This window comes from Malus domestica, chromosome 12 (assembly GCF_042453785.1).
Source record: "Malus domestica chromosome 12, GDT2T_hap1".
Lineage (NCBI taxonomy): Eukaryota > Viridiplantae > Streptophyta > Magnoliopsida > Rosales > Rosaceae > Malus > Malus domestica.
In genome coordinates this window covers 7,147,926-7,172,175 of record NC_091672.1, presented here as the reverse complement: position 1 = coordinate 7,172,175, position 24,250 = coordinate 7,147,926, and the positions used below count along the sequence as shown (strand labels likewise).

Below are 24,250 nucleotides of genomic sequence, written 5' to 3'. Positions count from 1 at the left end.
TAAAGGTCAAGTTCGTGCCTAGTTTCCCGTCCAAAATTAGGAATGGAGACGTGATGTCCTCCTGAATTCATGGATGAAAAACCGTGAAGTGCAGAGGGAAATCAGAAGAAAAAATAATATAAAAGGCAATGATGGTGCCGTGTGAGAAAAAAGGTATAAATAATCAAAGCAATAATGCATCATTGCTTTGTGATGATGCTGTGTGCGTGTGTGTATATATTATATGCACATATATATATATATATACATATTGTACATATACACACGTTGGATATCACACAAAGTATCAGGACAAATTTAATATTCCACTTAGGCCATTTCCAATTGAAGGAGGGTTAGGTCGCCTCTCTAGCCATCTAAGAAACTAAGGGGGCGTTTGTTTGGCCTCACTAAGTGGGACTGGACTAGACTGGATTAAGTATTTAGTGAGTCCCATGTTTGGTAGGTAGAGGGATTGAGTTTAATGGGATAAACCCGGACTCGCTCAGACAAAGTCCTTCGCTAAGTGTTCTTAGCGAGGACCCCCAATTTTCACGGTACTACTAAGCCCAGCGAGAGGGAAATTCGTCGCTCGTCTACGAGAGAAGACATCCTACTCCTTCACCCTCGTCCTCCTCGCCCTCCTCTGCGTCCTGCTTGCCGTCCTCTGCTCCTCGTCAGGTAAATTTCGAATCTGACGATTTTCTTCTTCGATTTTCTTTTGCTGATTGTGAACGAAACGACATCGATTTTGTTTGGTAAATTATTACTGGGTTATGAACGACTTCGTTGTTTTGGTTTGAAAACTTTTCAATAACTGATATGGGCAGTTGAAAATAAATTAGGGTTTTCATTTTTAGGTTCAACTTGATATTAAAATTTGGGCTTTTACTGGAGTGGATTTGATATATATATGAATTTCATCATAATTTGTTCTGCCATCGTTGAATTTCATCTAATAATTGATATGTGTATATAGTCTATGATTGTATGTGTCTGTATGTATGTATGTACTGTGTGTGTGGGTGTGTCCTTCCATATGGGTATGCTGATTTTGGGTGTGTGTGTGTGTCCTGGAATATTCAGCATATTCAAATCCTTGCAATTGGACCGGAGTTCATTGTTCTGATTTCAAGGTGACTTCTATAATAAATCTCAATGGACTTAATTTGTCTGGCACTTTGTCTCCAAGCATTTGTAATCTTCCTTACTTAACTGAATTCAATGTGTCCAAGAACTTCTTCTCTGGTCCTTTCCATAGTGAGCGAAGAAGGTGGGTTTAACTAAAACGAATCATGCTCTGAAAAATATCTTGTTTATCTACTGTAAGTTGGAACTAATGGTCTTGCTTCAATTTCCTGCATCTAATGGCTCATGTTCATGGGTTGTTTGTCTTCTTGATTGATAAATCATATTGCAATATATGTGTGAAGCCCATGAATACTGGGGCTTAATTGCAGGAAATAATCTTACCGTTGCATCGTGATCCTGTTTTGATCTGGGTTCAGATTTTCGTTTGGGAGATGCATCCTTATCTTTCTTTGTTTGAGTATTCATCTACTGTGATAATTGGAGTTTGTATGTATAAATGAAGGAGCTCCATGGCAAAAATGAATAGAAATAGAGCAACCTCAAAAGCTGTAAATTGATTGCTCAAAGGCTAATTTTTTTGTTAATTAGTTAGATATCCAGTACAAACAGAAAATAGAATGAGCGACTTGTTTCTTTTTCGACTTGTGATAGCTACATATTCGAATGCCTTTATCGTTTGATTATGATTAAAATATCTTTGTTCAACCCCTACTTCTTGATTCAACAGATTAAAAAGACCAAATAAAAAAAAAACTATAATGCTTAATTCAAACTAAGCATACGAGTATTCTCGTTTGATCTCTAATCCTTGTTTCCATTTGTTTTTACTTGATTTTTTGTACTTCTATTTATTCAGTACGATTGGTGGTTGTGATCTTTTAGGCATGGAATTAATACACAGAAGGCAAGTCCATTGAAATGCTCGAGACATCAGTAGGAGACTACAGTAATCCACATGAAATTTTGCGGTTAATCCATGTGGGTCTTTTATGCGTGTGCGTGCAGCGAAATCTGGCAGATAGGCCAAGCATGCCAGCTGCAGTTCTGATGTTGAGTGGTGAAAGTGGATTGCTTGAACCTGAAAAACCTGGTTTTTACAGTGAAAGGGATCTAGATGACAACAAAGTCGATCCTTGTGTAAACAAGGTTACAGCTTTTTCAGCTAATGAAAACACTTTTACCCTACTCGAGACTCGATAGTTGATATTTCATGTTGCTGTTTATTTCATCATAACTTAATCTGATGTCTATTGAAGTGAGTCAAGTCAATCAAATATTTCTTGAGTAACCTGCTTATACATTTTCTTGCTTTACATATACTTTGATATCAGCGGTGACTCGATTGAAGAGGAATTCAATTTGATTAGATGATACATTTGAATTTCTGTGATTTGGATTCAACAGATTGTTCACTGTATTTTCTAATATTTGCTGCAGTATGGGATGTACTAATGGCTTTTTTCTTTTCGGTACAACTTAATTAAACACGGTTCAAAAAAACACCAACATGAAAGGTAATAAGGCAAACGACAAAGCAAACAAAGTTGCAAAACACAACCAAAAAAAGCAAACAAAGCTTTAACTTTAATCTACAACTTTAAACCAAAGGTGAATAATTAAGAAAAGCATTCTGAACCATATCCATTGTTGAGAGAATACTTTTTTAAATTGATGTTTGGAACAATGCTACTCTTGAATCATGTATATTTCTTTCGTTGGCAAAAAAATTTGGTTTTTGTATTTTTATTAAGTCTCACTCTCATCCAATATTATTAATTTAAATAATATCTTTAATAAAAAAAAAGAAATTAAAATAGAACAATAATGTAGTCGTAGTCTGAGCAAACACCAAACTAGTGAACAATACTGTTTTCATTATCTTGCTTCTTAGTCTGACACTGCACCAAACGCTTCACTAAACTAGTCTAGCTTAGTCTAGTCTAAGCCAGTCCAGCTTAGTCTAGTCTAAGCCAGTCCAGCTTAGTCCCTGCAGCTAGTCCAGTCCGAGACAGTCCGGTGCAACAAACGCACCCTAATATTTTAAGAAACAGTGCCATGGCATATTTCTTATCATCTCCAACCGAGGGGCCAAAATGTCATAGGCCAAACATAGCTCTGTGACAAAAAATCATCTCCAATCGAGGGAGCTAAAGGGTCATAAGCCAAACATAATTTATTATTTTAATTGAATTAATATGGTTACTTAAATTAAACTACCTCAATAATATTTTGAGATAGAATATCCATTTCGGATAGGATTTTGAGTGACATGTATCACTAAAGTGAGTAACTTTGCAGATTTCTTGTCGATATGGAATCTCAATAATTTTACGTCTCAGATTTCAAGTGTCACGTGTCGATATGTGAGTAACTTTCTAGATTTCTTGTCGATATGTAATCTTAATCATTTTTCGGATAGGATTTCGAGTGTCACATGTCGAGATGTTATTGGTTGTGGAAATTTTAGATAGGATTTTTATCCGCGTGACACTTTTTATCTTCAGCTTCCAATGTCCATAAATAGGGTGGATATTGGGCTATAATTCACACACTTTCAACTTTGCCCTTTCCAATATCTCTTTCAATTCAAGTTTGCAATGAATTCCAACTTTAGATCCTCTTCGGATTCCAACTGGGGGTCCTCATCCAATTCTGAATTGGAAGATAAATGGGTGTAGATGAGACGAGAAGATGAGGAGTCCAATGAAGAGATGAAGCATGGTGTAACACATCATATATCACAGCCATGGCTGGGGTCATGGCATGTGAGCCAACTGAAGAACAACCTCAATGTGGTGGCTCTGTTGCTGGTTGCTCTTATAAACCACGAAATAGAGAGATGACGCATGAGACTTTGATGAACAACTACTCCAACTCTAACTCGATGTACACAGAAGAGGATTTCAAACGTCGTTTTCGGATGAGGCGTCATGTCTTCGAGCGCTTACTTCATGATGTCCAACATGTCAATCTATACTTTTGACAGAAGCTGGACATAGCAGGCCGCCCTGGTTTCTCACCTTATCAGAAGGTTTCTATTGCACTTTGAATACTGACATATGTCTTCCCAGCTGATGTGATGGATGATACATATGGTATGTCTAAGCCTACATGCCTTCATAATCTTGCTGAATTCTATCACACAGTTATTCAGCTTTACAAAGAGAAAAACCTTCATGAACCAAATCAAGTATATTTGGATCGACTCATTCGCAAAGGTGAAGACCGTGACTTTCCGAGCATGATAGGGTCATTAGATTGTATGCATTGGCAGTGGAAGAACTATCCCACTAAATGGAAATGAGGCTTTAGCGGAAGATCGAGAAAGCCAACAATTGTGTTAGAGGTGGTTGCCTCGTTTGACACATGGATCTAGCATGCTTTCTTTAAAGTCCTAAGATCCCAAAATGACATTACAGTTCTTGGACTTTCACCCCTTTTCAATAACCTGACGAAGGGTAAATCACCTCAACTTGACTACTACATCAACGGGTGTCAGTATAATATGGGGTAATACTTGGCAGATGACATCTACACAAAGTGGGCGACACTTGTCCAAGCAATTGCAAACCCTGTGGATGACGCCCAAAGGTGGTTTACCTTACACCAAGAGGCATACCAGAAAGATGTTGAGAGAACTTTCGGTATTCTACAAGCACGGTGGAAGATCATCAAGGAACCGACAAGAGGGTGGAGACGAGGTAAATTGAACTCCATCATGATGTCATGCATCATATTACACAACATGATTGTGGAGGATAAGCGAGATGACTATATTGATGGAGAGTTTGATGACGACCAAGATGATCAAAATAGGTCAATGAGGGTTCGTGCAAAAATATATGATGGGCCTAATTTGCCTTTGGATCCAAAAACTAGTAATATCTCTTTAAACGAGTACATGAGGCGCCATAGGATGATACATTCGCCTGCCACAAACAAGTACCTACAACATGATATTGTTGCACATCTTTGGGCCAAAAGAAGCATGCAGTAGGCGTCTAAGTTTTATGTTGTTCAATTTTTTTTTTAATGTTGTTTAAGTTTGAATAACTTCCCAAACTAGTACTAGGGTGGAGATTGTGTTCTTTAATGTTGTTTAAGTTTAATGTTAATTAATGTTGTTTAATAATGTTTAATGTTATTTAATGTTGTTTAATAGTTTAGGTAGTTATAGGAAAAAAAATTAGAATTTTTAATTTTTTTTTTAAATTTTGTAAAAAAAAAATAATAATAATTCAAACCCAACGGTTACCTAGCGTCATCGGCCTAGGGCTGGTTGGCTGGCTAGTTTAGGCCAGCCAGTTGGCTTGATTGGACAATTGTGGCTCAGTGGGGCCCCCGAGCCATTTGGCCAAGCCTTTGGTTGGAGACGGTTTTCGTGTCATTTCGAGCTATTTTTAGCTCTATAGCCCTCTAGCCAGATCGTCAATCTCCAACCGAAGGAGGGCCAAATGGCTCTCTTTAGCCCAAAAGCCCTCCAAGAAATTATATTTTAATGAAAAATGCTAGACTATATTTCATATCATCTCCAACTGAAGGGGACAAAGGGCCATGGGCCAAACATAACATAGTGACAAAAAACCATCTCCAACCGAGGGGCCAAAAGGTCATAGGCCAAACATAATTTATTATTTTAATTGAATTAATATAGTTAATTAAATTAAATTGCCATATGTGGCCATTTGAAAATTATTGAAAAAATCGAAGGAAAGATTATTGGAACAGAAGAGAAAGTGAAGAATTGAAATAAAATGAGGTAAGATAGTATGAATGGTGAAAAGTATGTGAGAAATGATGTAGGAAAAAAATAAAAATTAAAAAAAAAAACATTCGTCCAAAAAAACAAAAAAAAAAGAGCTAGGTTAAAAAAAAATGGTCAAAAAAATAAAAATTGGGCTAGGCTCATCGGGCTGGCTGATGGTTTTGGCCCGATGGGGCCCACAAGCCCTTTGCCCTAACCCTCGGTTGGAGATAGTTTTCGTGTCAATTCGAGCTATTTTTAACCTTATGGCCCTTTGGCCGGATCATTGTAGGTGGCCTTAGGCATTCAAATTAAGCCCAATTCTTTGCCTATAAACACTAGACACTTATTCATAAGCGGAAGAGAGCAAAAGGTGATAGAAATTGGGTAGTTCACAGGTTCGAAAACGAATGTCGCTTAGACTATCGATCACAATATGGTGTGAAGGATATGAACAAAGAGTGAGTATGGAATTGAATGAATCTCACAGAAAAGGATTTGACAAATATATAGAGATAGAAATAATCTTTATGGAAGAGTTGTATTCTTTAGGGGAAGTTATAACTTTTCATGTTGAAATACAACTGTTCATATCCTTTTGGAATTAATTAATTAATTATATAAATAATTATATTATTTCTTTTATTAATTAATTAACTTATTTCACTACAATCATATTATATTAGTACACCAATGTTATGGTGTACCTTCACACATGATTACACATATTGTGAAAACCATGTTATCATAATCATATTCTAACATCTCCCACTTGAATATGATGACATAAATGGTTTCCTATTCTAATTTGTTTCTCAAGAGTATTACTTATAAAGAAATACAATGTAACATCAGATCTGTGGCTTCTTTACCTGGTGCGCACCATTCCACTTTATCTAATAACATTTGACTCTTTAGTAAAATGGCATCATATCTAAGTAACTAGGAAAAACAATCCTTACCCGGTTACAAATGATGACTTAGCCCCGCACTATACTCCACAATGTTATATAAATGATTTCTTGAAGCTTATTACGAATTTTACTTTCAAGATGATTATTATAACCTGGTTACCTCGCTAGTGCCCTCTATTTTTAACCGACCAAGTACTAAAGAACCAGATAGAGTCACATTTACTTGTCCATGTTTTAGGCGTCCCTAAAACCATACAACGATGCCCGCCACACGTCTCACACTACAACACATCTAGATGTTTTGGAAACCCATTGTAGTCACATGCTCTCTGAATTTTTCCAGAGACAATCCCTTGGTTATCGGATTGGCCACCATCTCTTCGGAGGGTATGTAGTCGACCTTTACCTCTCATCTTTCCACTATATCTTGTATATAGTGATATTTAATATCAATGTGTTTTCCTTTGGAACTATTTGCTCCACTCTTTATTAGAAAGATGGCAAACTTATTATCACAAAACACATTGACGGGCTCCTTAGTTATACCTATATTAAAATTATCGATAAATCGTTTAGCCCATACTACAATACTTACTGTTGTGCTACAAGATATATATTCTGCTTCCATGGTAGACTTTGTAACACAATCTTGTTTCTTACTTAACCAAGAAACAACCGTTCCACCAAACAAGACAATGTTACCACTCGTTGACTTTCTGTCATCCAAATCGCCTGCGAAATCTACATCACAATAACAAACTAAATCCACATCATTTAATCTGAAACAAAGTTTCATAACTTGGGTGCCTTTTAGATATCTAATAATTATCTTTACTGCCATCCAATGTTGCTTTCTAGGGTTGGATTGATATCTATTTACCAATCCAACTGCAAGACATATGTAAGGTCTTGTGCTAGTCATAACATACATCAAACTTCCAACTATTTGGGCATACGGAACTTTTTGCATATCAATGATGTCTTGCTTCTATACTAGACACATATTTTTGGAAAGCATCATTCCTTTACAAACAGGTGTACTAACTGGCTTGCAATCTTGCATATTAAATCTTTTAAATATGTTATCTAGATAATTTTATTGATCCAAATAGAGCGTTTTGGCATCTTTATCCCTAGTAATTTTAATTCCTAGAACATAAGATGCTTATCTCATATCTTTCATTTCAAATTTGGATCCCAAATATGACTTAGTCTTTTCAATCATATCTACACTACTACAAAAGAGGCTATACTGGCGAAGCAAAAATCGACAAGAACTCCAATTTTTGTTGGAAATTTGGTAAAAATCCGACATAAAACCATGCAATGTCGGATTGGAATAGCGACAGCACTACTAGCGTCATGAAAGGGCTTTGATGTCGGTTTGTCCGCTTAATCCACCACGAAGCAGTGTCGGTTAAAAGTGACACTGAACTTTATGTCGGTTAAAAGCGACGTGCTCTTCTGACGTGATGGCGGTCATAGCCGACATCAATTAGCAATTAAACTATAAAATATCCAACCCACTGCCGGTTTTAACTGACATTGTGATGAAATTAAACAAATAAAATATCTCGATGTATTAAAATATGCAAGCTACTAACAATCCTAACCGACATCTGCTAACAATTAAATAAATAAAATATGCAAACTTCTAACGGTCTTAATCTACACCACCTTTGTTACTAATAAATATATAAAAAGATCTGTCTTTGCTTTCGTTTTCAATTAATAGTGATTAAAAAATTATATAAAAAAATAATAAATTTCATGTATAGGCCAAAACAAATTCTCGCCTCTTCCATTTTCAATGAACCATACTAACGGTCTTAACATGCTTCTTCCGCTTTATTTATATGTCAACGAAAAATCAAACAATTTTAAGCAAACTTCATATTAAAAATAAAATTTCTACGAACTATATATTAAATTCAAAATTAATAACATTTCTTAAAAATGTACAACCCATACAAATTCTTGCCGCACTCTATTCCAGTATGCCACCAACTCAACCCACTGTGCAGCATTCACATCAGGAGGAGGGTGGCTGCGCACCTCGGTTGCTCTCTTAGTATAATACGCTTTTTTTAAAACTTATTTCTATATTTTTTGTGTGCATGCTCCGCAACCTGAAGCGTCATGTGGTGGATCATAGGCATTTTTGCTATATCTTCATCTTCAAAAAAAAAAAAATCCCTACATCCATGAAAAAAACGTCAAGCTAATTAATTATCATTATAATCATTGACCTATTCTTCTATTTTGAAGTAAAAAAAAATATATCTAGACCTTTATTCTATTCCAGAAAACTTCCTTATCTTCTTCCTTAATCTTACGCCAATCACTCGTCAACGAGAGATTTTTGTAATCTCTAACCTCCCGCTACATATTTTGAAAAAGCATTATAATTATCACTATGCATTTTCCAGATGAATCAAACGAACAAAGCTGTTTTGTCCATTTGGGATTAAAAACCAAGAAACAAAAGTAAATTTTTAGTTTAAGCATAATACTAGTTTAAACACAAAACAAAAATTGAAATTAATAATAATTAAAAAATGAACCAGCTTCAAACTCTTCCTATTCGAAATGGAATTCCTTAGAACGTTGATCTTCACTTTGTTGATCCATAGCAAAAGTTAGTGGAAGGAGAAAGAGTAAGGCTGAAATGGGGGAAAGAGAGGGAATAAGGATGCACAGGGCATAACTAAAGAAGTAAATGAGAGAGAGGGAAATGAAAGCACAGAAGTAATAGGGAAGAAAAGGGTTTAAATATGGATAATAAGTTGGCGTCGGTTAAGACTGACCGTGGTTGTAAGTGGCGTCGAAATATGTACACTTTGGGTCGGTAAAAATTGACACGCTGAGTTAAACGCATGTAAATGCACGTAGTCTGACACACTTGACTAAAAGGCAAGTGGCGTCGAAATAGGAAAATATTGCGTTGATTAAAACCGACTTAAGCCTGACAGACTTGACAGTGATTGGAAGTGGCGTCAAAATAAGAAAATTTTGTGTCGGTTCAACCAACGTGAGCCTGATAGACATGACAATGATTGCAAGTTGCGTGGAAATAAGAAAACGTTGCGTCGATTAAAACCGACGTGAGCCTGACAAACTTGACTATGATTGCAAGTGGCGTCGAAACAAGCGGGAAAATTCCCGCCCAAAATATTTCAATTTAACACGGGAGAGAGTATATAAAGGCCATCAATCTGTTGCTTACAACTGACACTGAGTTTCAAAATATTTAAAAAAAATAAAGGGAAATTTTATTCAGACCCATTTATCCTCTTTCTACACCCAACTTATAGTTTTTAATCTTGAAATTCCGAATTTGCCCAACAATTTTCTTTCTACACCCATAATGAAAAAGAAGACATACCTTTGCTGATCTCAGCCATCAAAGATTTTCTTCCTATCAGTAAAGAATGAACCTGTAAAACACCCCGAAGCGCTGAAGTGTTAAGCCTTCTGCATTTCGCTTGAAAAAACAAATAAATAAAATTGATACCAATTATTACAGTTGCAACCCCTAGTAGTAATACATGTTCAAGCTTGAATCACAAAAGATTAAACTGACTGATATTGTTGTTCAAAGCTTGAATCCCTCCACTGCCATCTTCTTATCACCCACAATGAAACCCCAAAGATCTTAGCCATCAATGTCCATTTCCCGACCTTTCACCGGCCACACAATAGGTCTCTCTTCCATGCAGTCCTTCTAACATGTCCGAATTATGTCGAAATTGTTGACGTGTCGAATCTAATTGTGTTGGACCATATGTTAATAATACGATTAATTTTTCCAAAAAAAATATATATATTTACATGTTTCTTTTCGGTGTGGGTTGTTGGGAATAATGTTCTAATTTCCAAATTGTTGTGGGTGGTAAGGGAGGTGGCAGTGGCGAGTTGGGGAGGTTAGAAACTGGGTGGTTGAGGTTTGAAGAGATAGAATGGCTGGAGTTGCCTATTGCTAATTTATATATATATATATATATATTTTTTTTTTTTTTTTTTTTTTTTGTGTTTGTTGGGTGTAGAAAGAGAATTATTGGGCACATTTGGAATTTCAAAATAAAAAATAATAAGTTGGGTGTAGAAAGAGGATAAATGGGTCTAAATAAAATTTCCCAAAAATAAAATCTATGTCTGTCAGAACTGATATAAGCTTTAAAATATTTAAAAATAATCACAAGTGTCGGCTAGAAGCGACACCTATTCCGACACCAACTTTATGTCGCTTAAAAGAGGCACAGTTTTTTTTTTAATGCGACACCAGTATTTAAAAATTATTAAAATCTATGTCGGTTATAAGCGACATTAACTGTTTACGTCGGTTAAAAGCGACATGGACTATTTATGACGCTTACAACCGACAGTAAATCCGATGTCATGTTCAGTAGGTGTTGCAATTGTCTTGTCCATCAGTATATTATATTAAACCGACATCATCCACTGAGACAATAAGGCCCTTTTGTAGTAGTGCTATAGAGTTACCTGCAAGTAAGATGTCATCTACATATAGTGACAACATACATAAATTATCTTGGCACTTCCAAGAGTAAACATAATGATCCAATGAATTTATTTTATAGCCCATTTCCATAATGGCTTGGTGGAACTTTAAATACCGTTGTCTTGATGATTGTTTAAGGCCGTACAATGACTTTCTTAATTTATAGACTTTTTTTTTCATGTCCTTTGACATGATATCTTTCGGGTTGAATCATATAGATGTCTTCCTTCAAATCTCCATTTAAGAATGTTGTTTTGACATCTAACTGATGAAGTTCTAAATCCATTCTAGCAACAATTGCCATAAAAATACAAATGGATGTAAACTTCACAACTGGAGAGTGAGTGTCCACAAAATCTATACCGGGTTTCTAAGTATAACCCTTAGCTACAAGTCAAGCCTTAAACTTATCCAGGGTACCATCTGATTTATACTTCTTACGAAGTGCCCACTTACAATTGATGGGCTTTCTTTCATCAGGTAAATCAACCAATTCCCAAATTTCATTTTTCTGTATGAAATCTAGTTCTTTCATTCATTGCTTGTTGCCATTGTTTAGACTCAAAACTATCCATTGCTTCTTTATAATTCCTTGGGTCTAGATCTCTCACTGAATTATCTACCTTCTCAAGATTGAAAACAAAGTGGTCTTTCAATTTTCTAGATGGTACCTTTTACTTTTACTCCCACTGATTTGGTCATTTCTCCCACTATTTATATCTTTTATGATAATATCATGATCATCATCCGTGTGTGTGTCATGATCGACATTGTTATGATCACCATGTTTACATCTCCCACTTGATCATTGCCAATGTCATGTTCATGAGACAAGTCTAAATCAAGATGGAAATCTTGATCATTCGTAGGAGAATTTTCTTCTCCCAAAGATTCCAATTCTTGTATTGGATTAACCAAATCAGTAGTTTCAATAAAAGTAGCATCTCTACTTTTGATCAATCCTTTGTCAGGATGATAAAACCTATATCCAACACTATTATCAGGGTTCCAAAGTTTTTGCTTGTAATTTATCTCTTAATGGCTTTGGAATGAGGACACGCACTTTACAACCCCAAACTTTTAAGTTTGATAAATTGGGCTTTTGCCCATGCCATAATTCATATGGAGTTAGTGGCTTCGCCTTTGTATGAACTCTATTCAATATATATGCTGCAGTAGACAAAGTTTCACCAAAAAAAATGTAGAGGTAAGTCAGCATAAGACATCATATCCATTAGAGTTCGATTTCTTCTTTTTGCGATTCCATTTTTTTGTGGTGTATAAGGCATAGTATAATTATGCCGTATACCATTCTCTTTGCAGAAATCATCAAAGGCTTCAAATGTTTTACCTCTATCACTATTAAGGGTCTTTGTGGATCTTCCCAATTGGTTCTCTACTTCTACCTTGAACTCTTTAAACTTGTCTAAGGCATCATTTTTATAATTCAAAAAATAGACATGTCTATAACGGGAATAATCATTGAGGAAAGTCACAAAATATTTCATTCCCTTATGGGTTTTAGTTCTCATTGGTCCACATAAATCTATATGCACTATCTCAAGTAAATTTGTATAAGTCCAATGCTAAGCAAATGATTTTCTAGTCATTTTTCCTATAATACATGATTCACATGTATCAAAATCATGTGCATTTACTTGAGGCAACATTCCATTTTTACTCATGCGTATCATTTTATTTTTATTTATGTGACCTAAACATAAATACCATAAAATATGAAAATTTTGAACAGTAGAGACAAAGGCATACTCGGAAGAAATGCTTTTATTAATACAAACTGAGTACATATTATTGACTCTTATTCCCCTTACATAAATATGACCTTTTTTTTCCCAATAGTGACAACACCATTCATGAACCTTGTCTCAAAACCTTTCTTTTCTAGGACAGAGACAGAGACAAGATTCATCCTTATATTTGGTGCAAATAGAACATTTTTAAACACAATGGTAGATTTACTATTGTTGATCTTGCAGTCTCCTTCACCCAAAACATCGACATTAGTATTGTTGCCCATGTAGAGACGATGTTCTCCTAGTGATTTTTCCTTGAAATTGATGAAGCAACTTTTGTCCTTACATACATGATGAGTTGCTCCTGAGTCTATCCACCATTGTCCTTGATCTTCAGCAATAAGTGCTTCGGAGACAATCAAAATCAGTTCTTTAGGATTATTGTTGTTCTTGTGTCGTTTTGGGCACTTTTACCTATAATGACTAGTCTCTCCACAATTGTAACGTGCACTTTCATTTCCTTTGAACTTGTTCTGCTTGCAATGTCCAAATTTTTTAAGTTTGGGCGCTTGTTACTACTATGTGGCTTGTGCAAGTGTTGCTTGTTTGTTTGAGAATGTTCCACTATGGGGAGGTTGGCTCTACCTTGTCTAGTTTCCTTTTTCCTAAAACTTTTACGAACTTCTTCAATAGCCAGCATTGCAGGCAACGTATCCATTGTTAATTCCACTTGACCATAAATCATGGAAGTAACTACATTTTCCCAAGAATTTGGGAGGCTACCAAGAAGAACACTAACTTGCATTTTATCGGAAACTGGATGGCCATCATTAGATATGTCTTTTGCCATTACCTCCATTTTAGTAATATGATCGACTGTAGAATCAGTTTCCTCCATTTTTGTCCCATTGTCTTTCTCAAGCAATAACTGAATGTACGTTTAAGATTTAGGGCCATACTTCTTTTCAAGTACATCTAAGATTTCTTTGGCCGAATCATATTCTTCATAGAAAGGTATTATTTTATCTTCCATGTAATTGAGAATTATGGTCTTAACCAACTTATTATCTTCTACCCATTTATTATAAACTCGAGAGGGACCAAGGGGTCTCCCATCTTTGATAGTGTACAAAGTCTTGTCATGGGTTAAAAGATAAGTGAAAGACGAGTATTTGTTTGGGCGATCACGTCGATAGAAGGCTCGTGGATTTCTTGCTTGTCTACTTGGCCAGACATGATCAATTATTTCTTTATTTTCATGCACAAAAGCATCATCTTCTCGTTTAGTGGATTCTCTTTCAATTCTCAGTGGCCTTGGTCTCCTTAAATTTCTTACAATTGAAATTTCTCTTTGTGCCAAATAAGGATATATAAAACCGTAACAAGTATTATATTGATCCAAATGATTGAGCACTCTAACTCTTGGATTCCTAAAATTAAACCTTTGCTTCCATTTTTGGTCTTTGTGACTGTTATTCAAAGTATTCCACAAATCAACCTTATGAGTAAAATTATTAGGGTGAACAGGATTAATAAAACCTAAATTTGGTTTAATCGTAACACCCAAATGAGTTGGAAAGGGTTCCAATTGCAGCTGTCTCAAATTTTGCCTAAAGGAAGAGCCCACTTCAAAGAATCTGTTGACTTGACTTTGTGATGGACACCAAACTCTATTATTGCACTTAGTTTTTTCACGTGCACTTTCAGAGTGCTCAGAACCAAAAAATCTCCTATATTTTATTTGTTTCCCATGTGAAGCCTCCTAAAAAACAAATGCTTCTTTTTTATTTTCAAAGCAATTCCCTTCTTCTTCTTTATTTTCAAAGCATTTCCTTTGGGAAAAAAACAGGTTCTTCTCTCTGCTATCTCTGGGAAAAACTTCGTTCCCTAGCCCCGCGGATAATCTCGAACAGCAGAGACAATTCTTTTTGGAGGATAATGGTGTTGTCGGCATGGTTTATTACCACGAGAACAGGAGACCATGGTTGGAGGACATGACCATGGTGGGAGAACACGACCATGCTGCTAAGTGTTATGAGTCGATGGGATGCTGTGACGAGTCCACGATGGAAGGCGAGACCACAACGAAGGCAGAGGGCGTGAATGGTTGATTTATTGAGCCCAAAGTCGCGAGTTCAAATTCGAATTTGCAGTAATCTAATAACAACTTCGAATCAGACTTAATGTGCAAGTAAATCCCTTGGGCTTGGTGACCAAAGTGTAGGAAATCGATCAACACTTGTAGTTTCAATTTCTTGTGCAGATTCAATTTTTATAGTCAGCAATGCCAATTGCAATAAGTTTATTGAGGTTCTAATAAGACTGAATACCCTTTGGATTTCTGATAATGGTAAATATATTCGGGGAGTGAACTTAGTGAATTTGAATGCTGAAATGGTTCAATGACATATTGAGTTTTGTTCTCTGCCAAATGAAATGGTGTAGGGGAAATAGTTCAAATTGTTGGGTTAATTCAGGCCTGGGTTCAAACGGGTTGTAGGATGGGATTTCGAACAAGCTATAATGTTTGAATGGTTGGGTATTTTTGTGAGTTTTGGATTATGCAGGAAAATTCTCAGATGCTGATTTTGAACTTTCGATCAAAATCGGTTCAATATTTTTCTTGTCCACCAACGTCCTCTTCCCTAATTTCTTCTCAAGTTGAAACTTAGTAAGAACGTTGTTGGATTTGTTACTTGATGAAGCAGAAGTCTCAAATGTAATTCAAGACGGGGAAATTATTATGATTCATGAAAAAAAATGGCCTTGATACCAATGATAGAAATTGGGTAGTTCACAGGATTGGAAACGGATGTCGCTTAGACTATCAAATCACAATATGGTGTGATGAATATGAATAGAGTGTGTGTATGGAATTGAATGAATTTGACAGAAAAAGATTTGACAAATATATAGAGATGGAAATAACTTTTTTGGAGGAGTTGTATTTTTCGGGGGAAGTTATAACTTTTCATGTTGAAATACAATTGTTCATGTAATTTTAGAATTAATTAATTAATTATATTATATTATATTATATTATTTCTTTGATTAATTAATTAACTTATTTCACTACAATCATATGTATATTAGTACACCAATGTTATGGTGTACCTTCACACATGATTACACATATTGTGAAAACCATGTTATCATAATCATATTCCAACAAAGGGAAGCAAGTCGAAACCCATACATTCATAAATCCCTCAACAAAGGGAAGCAAGTCGAAGCCCATACATTCATAAATCCCTCAACCATAACCAAATCCAAATCCGAATACCCAACATGCTTGCTCTTCATCAAGCTCGTGGAGAATCAACAAGCACAACTACACGTGCCGGTTCAACAAACCCCCTTCGATTGGAGATGGATTTTTTGTCAAAGGGCTATGTTTTGGCCTATAGCCCTTTGGCCCCCTCGGTTGGAGATGGTATAAAGTATGGTATGGCACTGTTCATTAAAAAATAATTTATTACAGGACTACAGTACTAAACATGCCTCTTTGACCTTCTTTCGGTTGGAGATGGCCTAAGAGATCCCTAAATCCTCAGCCTGTGCCCGGGGTCAATTTTGAGACCAACATCTTTTGGCATGCTTGATAGGACAAAACACCAAAACGTCGTTCATGTCAAGCAAGTGCATGATCTCGAAATGGGCATGCAACAATTTTACCAATATGTTTCTTTCCTTTCAAAAATAAACAAAAACTAGTTTGATTAGTGTACCGTGAGGTTTTTAGGAGTTGAAAGAGAGGGAAACAGAGAGAATGCCACTGCTTGAGATGGGTAAAGGGAAAACTGAGAGGCAAACTGAGATAACTTCAATTTTTTGAATTGTAGAGTGCAAGCATCCGAAGACGGCCGAAGAATTTCTCAAGTCACCACCTCCCAAGGTTTCTTCTTTTCTAGTCTTTCTTTCTTTCTTTCTTTCTTTTACGTTGGCTTTCTGGTTTGGTTTATTTTTATTTTATTTTTCATGTTAATCTACTTGGTTGCTACGAAAATGTGATGTGGAAGATTGAAAATTCTTGACTTTGGCTCTTTGGTATTTAGCATAAGATCTTATTTTCACTTTCATTCTTATTTATAGAGTGCATTTTAGTTATTTATACAAGAAAGTGGAAGTTTTCATAATTAAAAAGGCTAAATAGCCTAAATGGTCCCTGAGATTTGCATAACTCATCACTTTGGTCCATAACATTTCAAATCGATAAAAGTGGTCCCTGAGATTGTCCACCATCCATCATTTTGGTCATTCCATTAAAAACTCCGTTAAGTATCCCGGAGCTCTTGGCCGGAAGTTTTGGACAATTTTCAAAGCTTTGTAACTCAATCGTTTCTTAACCAAATTCGACCCATAATATATCAAAATGAAGATAGGAAAGTGTAGAATAAGATTATTCCTGTTTGGAAGGCCCATGGCTGCCGGAGATAGCCGGAAAATAGCCTCAAAGTTGACTGGTCCGAAGAAAAACTGGAAAACTCGTCGAAACTGGGTAAACTTTAAATGTTCATAACTTCTTCAATACTCAACAAAATCAAGTGATTCAAAAATGAAAATCAAACTTCTCGACGAGATGAAGAGAATGGTATTTTTTTATGGCTAACTCACCGTGGTTTGGCCGGAAAACGGCTCAAAAGGGGCTGTCTTGGTTTCAAGTTGGCCACTTTCAAGCCGTTTTTCTGCCAAACCACGATGATTTACACGTCTAAAAAGGTACCATTCTCTTTGTCTCATTGAGAAGTATGAATCACTTGATTTCGTTGAGTATTAAAGAAGTTATGAACGTTTAAAGTTTACCCAGTTTCCGGCGAGTTTTCCAGTTTTCCCTCGGACCAGTCAACTTTTAGGCTATTTTTCCACCATCTCCGGCAGCCATTGGGCTTCCAAATAGGTATAATCTTATTCTACATTTTCCTATCTTCATTTTGATATATTATGGGTCGAATTTGGTTAAGAAACGATTGAGTTACGAAGCTTTGAAAATTGCCCAAACTTTCTGCCAAGAGCTCGAGGACACTTAACGGAGTTTTTAACGGAATGACCAAAATGATGGATGGTGGACAATCTCAGGGACCACTTTTATTGATTTGAAATATTTGGGACCAAAGTGATGAGTTATGCAAATCTCAAGGACCATTTTGGCTATTTAGCCTAATTAAAAATAAAATAAAATTTTAGTGCTAGGTAGTCCAACACTGCATTAAATATTTCTCAATTTTAGTACTTCTTAGTCAATGCCAAGGCAATCCAACTTAGTCAATGCCAAGGCAATTCAGTTTAGTCATTGAAGCTAGTCCAATCTGAAATAATCTAGTGCAATAAGGGCCCGTTTGTTACACATCTTTCTGAAGGAATTATTTTGAAAAACATGTTCATTTGAGCAACATCATATAGTATGCAATTAACAATTAAAGGCGGAATCATGCTTGCATGCACTCAAAAACAAAACATTACCATGAAATTCAAAGCCTAGTAGATTGGTGAACCAATAATCAACTCAAAACAAAGTGAGTTGAAATTATTACCTTTGTAGATTCCTCTTTGCATAAGCAAAGGCTAATCACCCAAAGAGATAGGGCCTTCATTCCTTGCTTCTTAGATCCATGGATTTGGATGGAAAAATAGGTTTCTCCAAGTTCCCAAAATAGGGAACCTCTAAGTCTCTTCACCAAGGTTTGATTGTAGAAGAAATGAGTGACCTTGGAGTAGTAGGATTGCTAGATGTACCCTCCAAGGTGTTGGCCTCTTTAGAGAGAAAATGGAGAGACAATTCTCACCAATTTTCCCCCAAAATAAACCCTTTTTCACTTAATGAATATTTGGCTATAAAGTCATTTATATAGTCACTTCTTTAAGTGACCTAAACAACCAAAAAACCCTAATTCATCTTCATGGCCGGCCATATAGAGAGATTTGGGCTTTTGGGCCTTAATGAATCTTTATTCATTAAATTGTCATACAACTTAAGTTAATGGGCTTGACGTTCGAAGCCCATTGGGCCTTAAGGTCCAAAACTATCCCGAAGTCATTTAACGAACTTATTCGTTTGATTAATTAACATATTAATTAATCATTGCCATAAATAAATGATTAAACCATTTAATCATTCTTACTCATTTCCGTTTAATCTTCAATCTCTACCTTTTATGGTGTGCGATCCATTAGGTTCCTTTTAGCGAGGTAGTGGGCGATTAAAACCATTTTACATCGATTGTGAATTGAAACTATTTTCAATTCTCCCTTTAGTGATTACACACGTTTAGGGCTTCCACAAACCATGAGTGACACCTAGCAGCATATCATGGTTACCCAAGCTAATCAGAAGAGGATAGAGAACCTATTCAGTTCGGGATTACAAATGCAATACGGTCTTTCTCTAATCTAATACTCTTGACCACATTGTTTGGTATGATAGTTTATTTACTCATGTCTACTATCCAATGTAAATCGTTTGCTTATATGATTTCCTTGAATGTGATTTGGAACGCATTCCCTAATCTCATTCATACTCTGGCCAGAGATTCCAAATCATATCATAGAGTATTCTCCCTCAACTGTTTGAAGGTTAGAGATCCCTTGTTGCGCATTCACTTGTCTCCATAGCTAAGTGGCTTAACCCCAACGATGCCGTGGACACCCCGAGGGGGTGACTTTGACATAATCAAAGATCAAGGACTTAACCACAAGACAACTGTGATGCCTCAGGTCAAAGGACTACTTTGCATTATCCCAACCATGAGTTCTTATGTGACATGGTATATGAGAACTCTTCGTTGATCACGTTCAGTGTACTCATTCTCTATTGAGCACCTACGTACTTGTCTTGATGTCACACACACCAATGACTCGAGACTAATCACTCTCCCTGAGAGAAGACATAGTACGTACCGATCTTTACGGACTGTCAATGCCCAATTGACAATCCTATGATCAGGAACATTTAGGATGTGTCTACGAAAGAATGGTCTCATGAATCTAACTTCATTAGATTACATTCTCCCAATCACATATTCCTTGGACTTTATCGTTTAAGCATATAACATTTATATGAGACGGCTCAAACAATAATGTATGCCCTTTATATGTAAAACTAGATTAGTTTAACATGTGAAATGTCCGTAAAGTATCATCACATGATTGGCTTTAGGGCACATTTCCAACACTTTCGTCCCGTGTTTGGAGCCACAAGACTTGTTGGGACTATAGTCCCGTGTTTGGAGCAATAAAGTATTAACTTAAATGAGACTTTCCTTGACTAGCAATCCCTCCGCATCTCACTAAATGGTGTTATCTAATCCCGAGCAGAACATTGGTATTAAGCGATACTAACAGAGAACGGCCTTTAGCTTCGTCTTCTCCGCTTTCTCCCTCTTTCTACGGGGGTTAAGCATCATAGTTGTTGCTCTCTGCTTAAATTACTATTTTATCTGCATCGTTGGCAATTTCGACTGACTTGTTCCCAAAATCAACCTTCTCAATAACTTCAACGACCTTGTTTGTGTCGTCTATAAAGTTTGGTGGCATATTTTTTCTGCTCTTCCTCATGTATCATATGCAAAGATTTTTATTTATGGGTCAGTACAATTTGCATAGCTTTTCAATTTGAGAATTGTTGATTCAACTTGAATTCTTAAGTTCGCATGTAGAAAAATTGGCGTGTTAGTGGAGGTCATGATGACACTACCATCGCTGGAGTCACCACCGAGAAGTGAATCTAGAGGTTGGCATTTTGAAAATTGGAGAATGAGGCTTGGGTCTTGGAATTGAGAAGGCTAAGATTTTTATAGTATGATTTGGGGATTTTGTTAATTGGAGGGCTTTGATGTGATACCCGTCCTAAATTTGTCATATTTTATATTATTAAACGTATAAAATTTCCAAATTGACCTTGAGGCATGAACGTTGACTTTCATTGACTGCCCCGATGTAATGCTTGTGACTAATTTTCTTAGTTTATTCTTATAGTACACATCACCACGAACTCGTGAGTGCAAACATATTCGAATTTAGATTTTTAATGAGGATGTTACGTTACGAAACGTCGAATTTTTATGGATATTTTGCGTTTCATCTTTTGTGACCTTAATTTGTGAGCCAATGGGACCCACTTTGGATCTTTATCCCTTTATTCCTCCCTCTTACCCGTGAGTTACCTTCCCCTTTATGCTTTCAGTTAACTCTCTCTATCACTCTATCTCAAAACTTTGTCATTCTCTACACTATCTCGGCCTTCTCCTTTCTTTCTCAAACTAACCCTCTTCGAAGGCACCGCACACAACAACAACAACATCAACAAAGACACCACCACCATCACTTCCTCCTTGGGTGAAACCATGAACTCAAAAACGAAGAAAAACCCTCCAAAACCTTCATACTTCGCTGCACAGGGAACTCACTATTCACCAAAGCTCTCCGGCGAGTTTCCACGTTCTCTAGCGAAGGTAAGCCTTGAACCTCGTCTGAAAGTTGTAGATCGTGTCTTGGTGCATGTTTGGAAGTAGTTTTGAGAAGTTTTGGTGATGTTCGGAAGTAGGAAACTCACGGGGACAGCTTCCCCAATTTTTAGGCAAGGATCGCCACTTTCGAGGTATTTTCCGACCAAACCACGGTGAGTTAGCCATCGAGAAAGGTACCATTCTTTTCGACTAAGCCGAAACAAGATACCCGATTGGAAAGTCAATGTGGACCTTAAAGTAGGTGATAATCCAGTTTGGTAGCAGCTTACCAACTTTGAATTGGAATCTTAACTAATAAGGTGTAAAGAAAGAAGTCTCGATATTCATTCTGACTTCTGCTCGCAAAGGAACAAGATCTGGATTTTACTAGGGCGAGCGTAGCTGTAATGACATGCCCCAAATATTCTGCACTTGAAATCGCAAGTAATACAAGAATAATATAATAGATAACTGGAGTCCCATCTCATCCCTAAGAGAGACGGATGCTCCTCGACCTTGCCAAAAGAAAACATTTTCTCGAGACAGAGATATGACCTCGCTACCAGAGTTTTCGTTCGTAAGGCTAGTCGGTTAAATGGATAAGTAATCCTTGTTCCTTTTGCCTTGATGCCTTCGTCTTTCGGCTTCAGGTTCATAGGTGGATCAAAGTTGTATCTTATAGATCCTAGTTCACTTTCTAATCGCTTTCGGGGTTAGTCTTCAATGACATGAAGCTTTTGGTTGCCTAACAAAGGTAGATTAATTGGTAGATTAATTAAAGAAAGATTGCTCCCTATTTGAAAAGGGTGATCGTGAGGCATCCAGTATACCTCATTAGCAACAAGTAATGGCAAAAGAGTGATCGGCGTCAAATCGGATACAAACCTGGGATTTGGCCATTCTTCTTGAGGGTAAGAAAGCTATAGGGCTTAAGTTGGTCTATAAAATGAAGACTCACTCTAATGGCACACTTGAGCGGTACAAAGCTTGTCTAGTAGTGAATGAAGTGATCCAAAAAAATAGGAGTTGGGGAGGTTAAGCTACTACTGGCTTAGCTGCCTAGCTAATAATAACTTGTAGCATTGAGCTTTGCTCTTTGTCATCTGTGCCTTTAATAATGAATTCTGAAAAAAATGATGTGATGTCTACATCAAGAAATTGTGGAAGCAAAGAAAGTCCCCATACCTACATCGAAGGCTTCGCATCTATCCAAAAGAGAGCCTTTTTCTATAGGGGTGCTAATGCTTTACAAATATAATATCAAGTAAGGGCTCCTATTCTGTTTTACGAATCTAACTAATCTATACTACTAATAACTATAGTCAAACTGGGTATTCTAGAGGGAACTAGCATAGTGTGGTTTATATATTTTGTGCTACTAGAACCATAAGCCGCACTATACTTGATTGAAGACTTGTTGTACTCACTTTGATGTATGATAAAAAAATGCTAGCTGTTGTGTATGCACGGAGGTTTCTTTTAATAATATCTTTCTCTTTTGCCTGTGAATCCCTTCTCTTTCTTTTCATTCCAGTAAAAATTCTTATACGGTCTGGCTTGTCCATTAATTTTGCAAAGCCTTCGATGTTGGTATGGAGACTTTGTTTGCTTCACGTTCGCTGAACAAGCCTGCCAGTTAGCTAAACTTTTTTGGTAGTTCGAATCGCTATGCTTCACTTTATTAAGGGAAGCCAGAGCCCCAAATAATTGCCGCTCAACAAGAATAAAGATGGACCACAAAGTGGCTCCTCATGCAGTGAATACTGTTTTCCCAGGTGCTAACCTCTCCTCACTTTCATAGCAAGAAGGCTATAGCAGCGTTTTGGGCTGCACAGGATCCTGAAAGTCGTATCAAGGAGTCTTTTCGATTAGTTATATATAAGATCGTGAAATCACCTTTAGAATAGTCATGATAGAGTGAATCAAACAAAGATGTGTTCAGCTTGATTTGTTGGTGCAGTCACTTCGTCAAAGCCAAGGCAATCTCGATTAAGCTAATTCTAGTTTTCCTACTAAATCTTTTTTATAGTTGAACGGTAAAATTGCCCCAAACCAACTCTCATCTCATTCATTCAATGCGCTCGTACGAAGAACCGGCAACCACCACTCATCAATTCCATTTTGGGGCCACCCCTTACTCTCCCTCGTCTTTACTAAAGATCAAGGAGTACACTTCTACTCCGGCTAATAAGGGAAGATTACGAGGAAGCCTTTGACTTGGTAGACAAGATGAAGTCTATTCGTCTCATCCTCTTTAGAGCTAACAACACTCAAAATTCTATTTCTTGTAGTGAGTGAGTGAGTCCTTATTGACTTGAGCAATTTTGATCACCTAGCAGGCCTTAAGTTTGGTAGGTATTACGTGTTGTGGAGGGAATGCACGTAGCCAGTTGGTTCTCTGCCGCTTTAGCCATCCCCATAAAAAAGAATGGAAAAAGAGAGAAAAAACCTCTTGCCATTGCTCTTCACTACTTTCCCATATATGAATATAAAAGTAATGCTATCTTATGGCACCTGATCATTTAAGTACCTACAATATCTTACGGCAGCTAAAACAAGTAACCGTCATCGGGCGGTGGCTTACTTCTAACACCCATTCTAACAAGAAAGCAAGTAAACCTTTCGAATTGGTGCCTCTATCTATAGTTGTAAAGAAGACATTATCAAGCTGGTTTTGAGCTGTTTCTCTTTCAGAGACTCTCAATGACACAATTATTGCCTTGGTTCCCAAAGTTCCCAGAACCCACCTGCAACATAAATTTTGCAAACCTGGGTTAATTCCATTTTCCACTGGACGAAGGAAA

At 36.7% G+C, this 24,250-nt stretch overlaps 1 long non-coding RNA gene across 1 annotated transcript; it reads left to right on the top strand.

The window, feature by feature from the left end:
- Positions 1 to 373: 373 nt before the first annotated feature.
- On the top strand, positions 374 to 2,359 carry LOC139190196 (uncharacterized). The gene is made up of 2 exons (XR_011574268.1): positions 374 to 660; positions 1,954 to 2,359. It is a non-coding gene; the product is annotated as an uncharacterized lncRNA (long non-coding RNA).
- Positions 2,360 to 24,250: the final 21,891 nt, after the last annotated feature.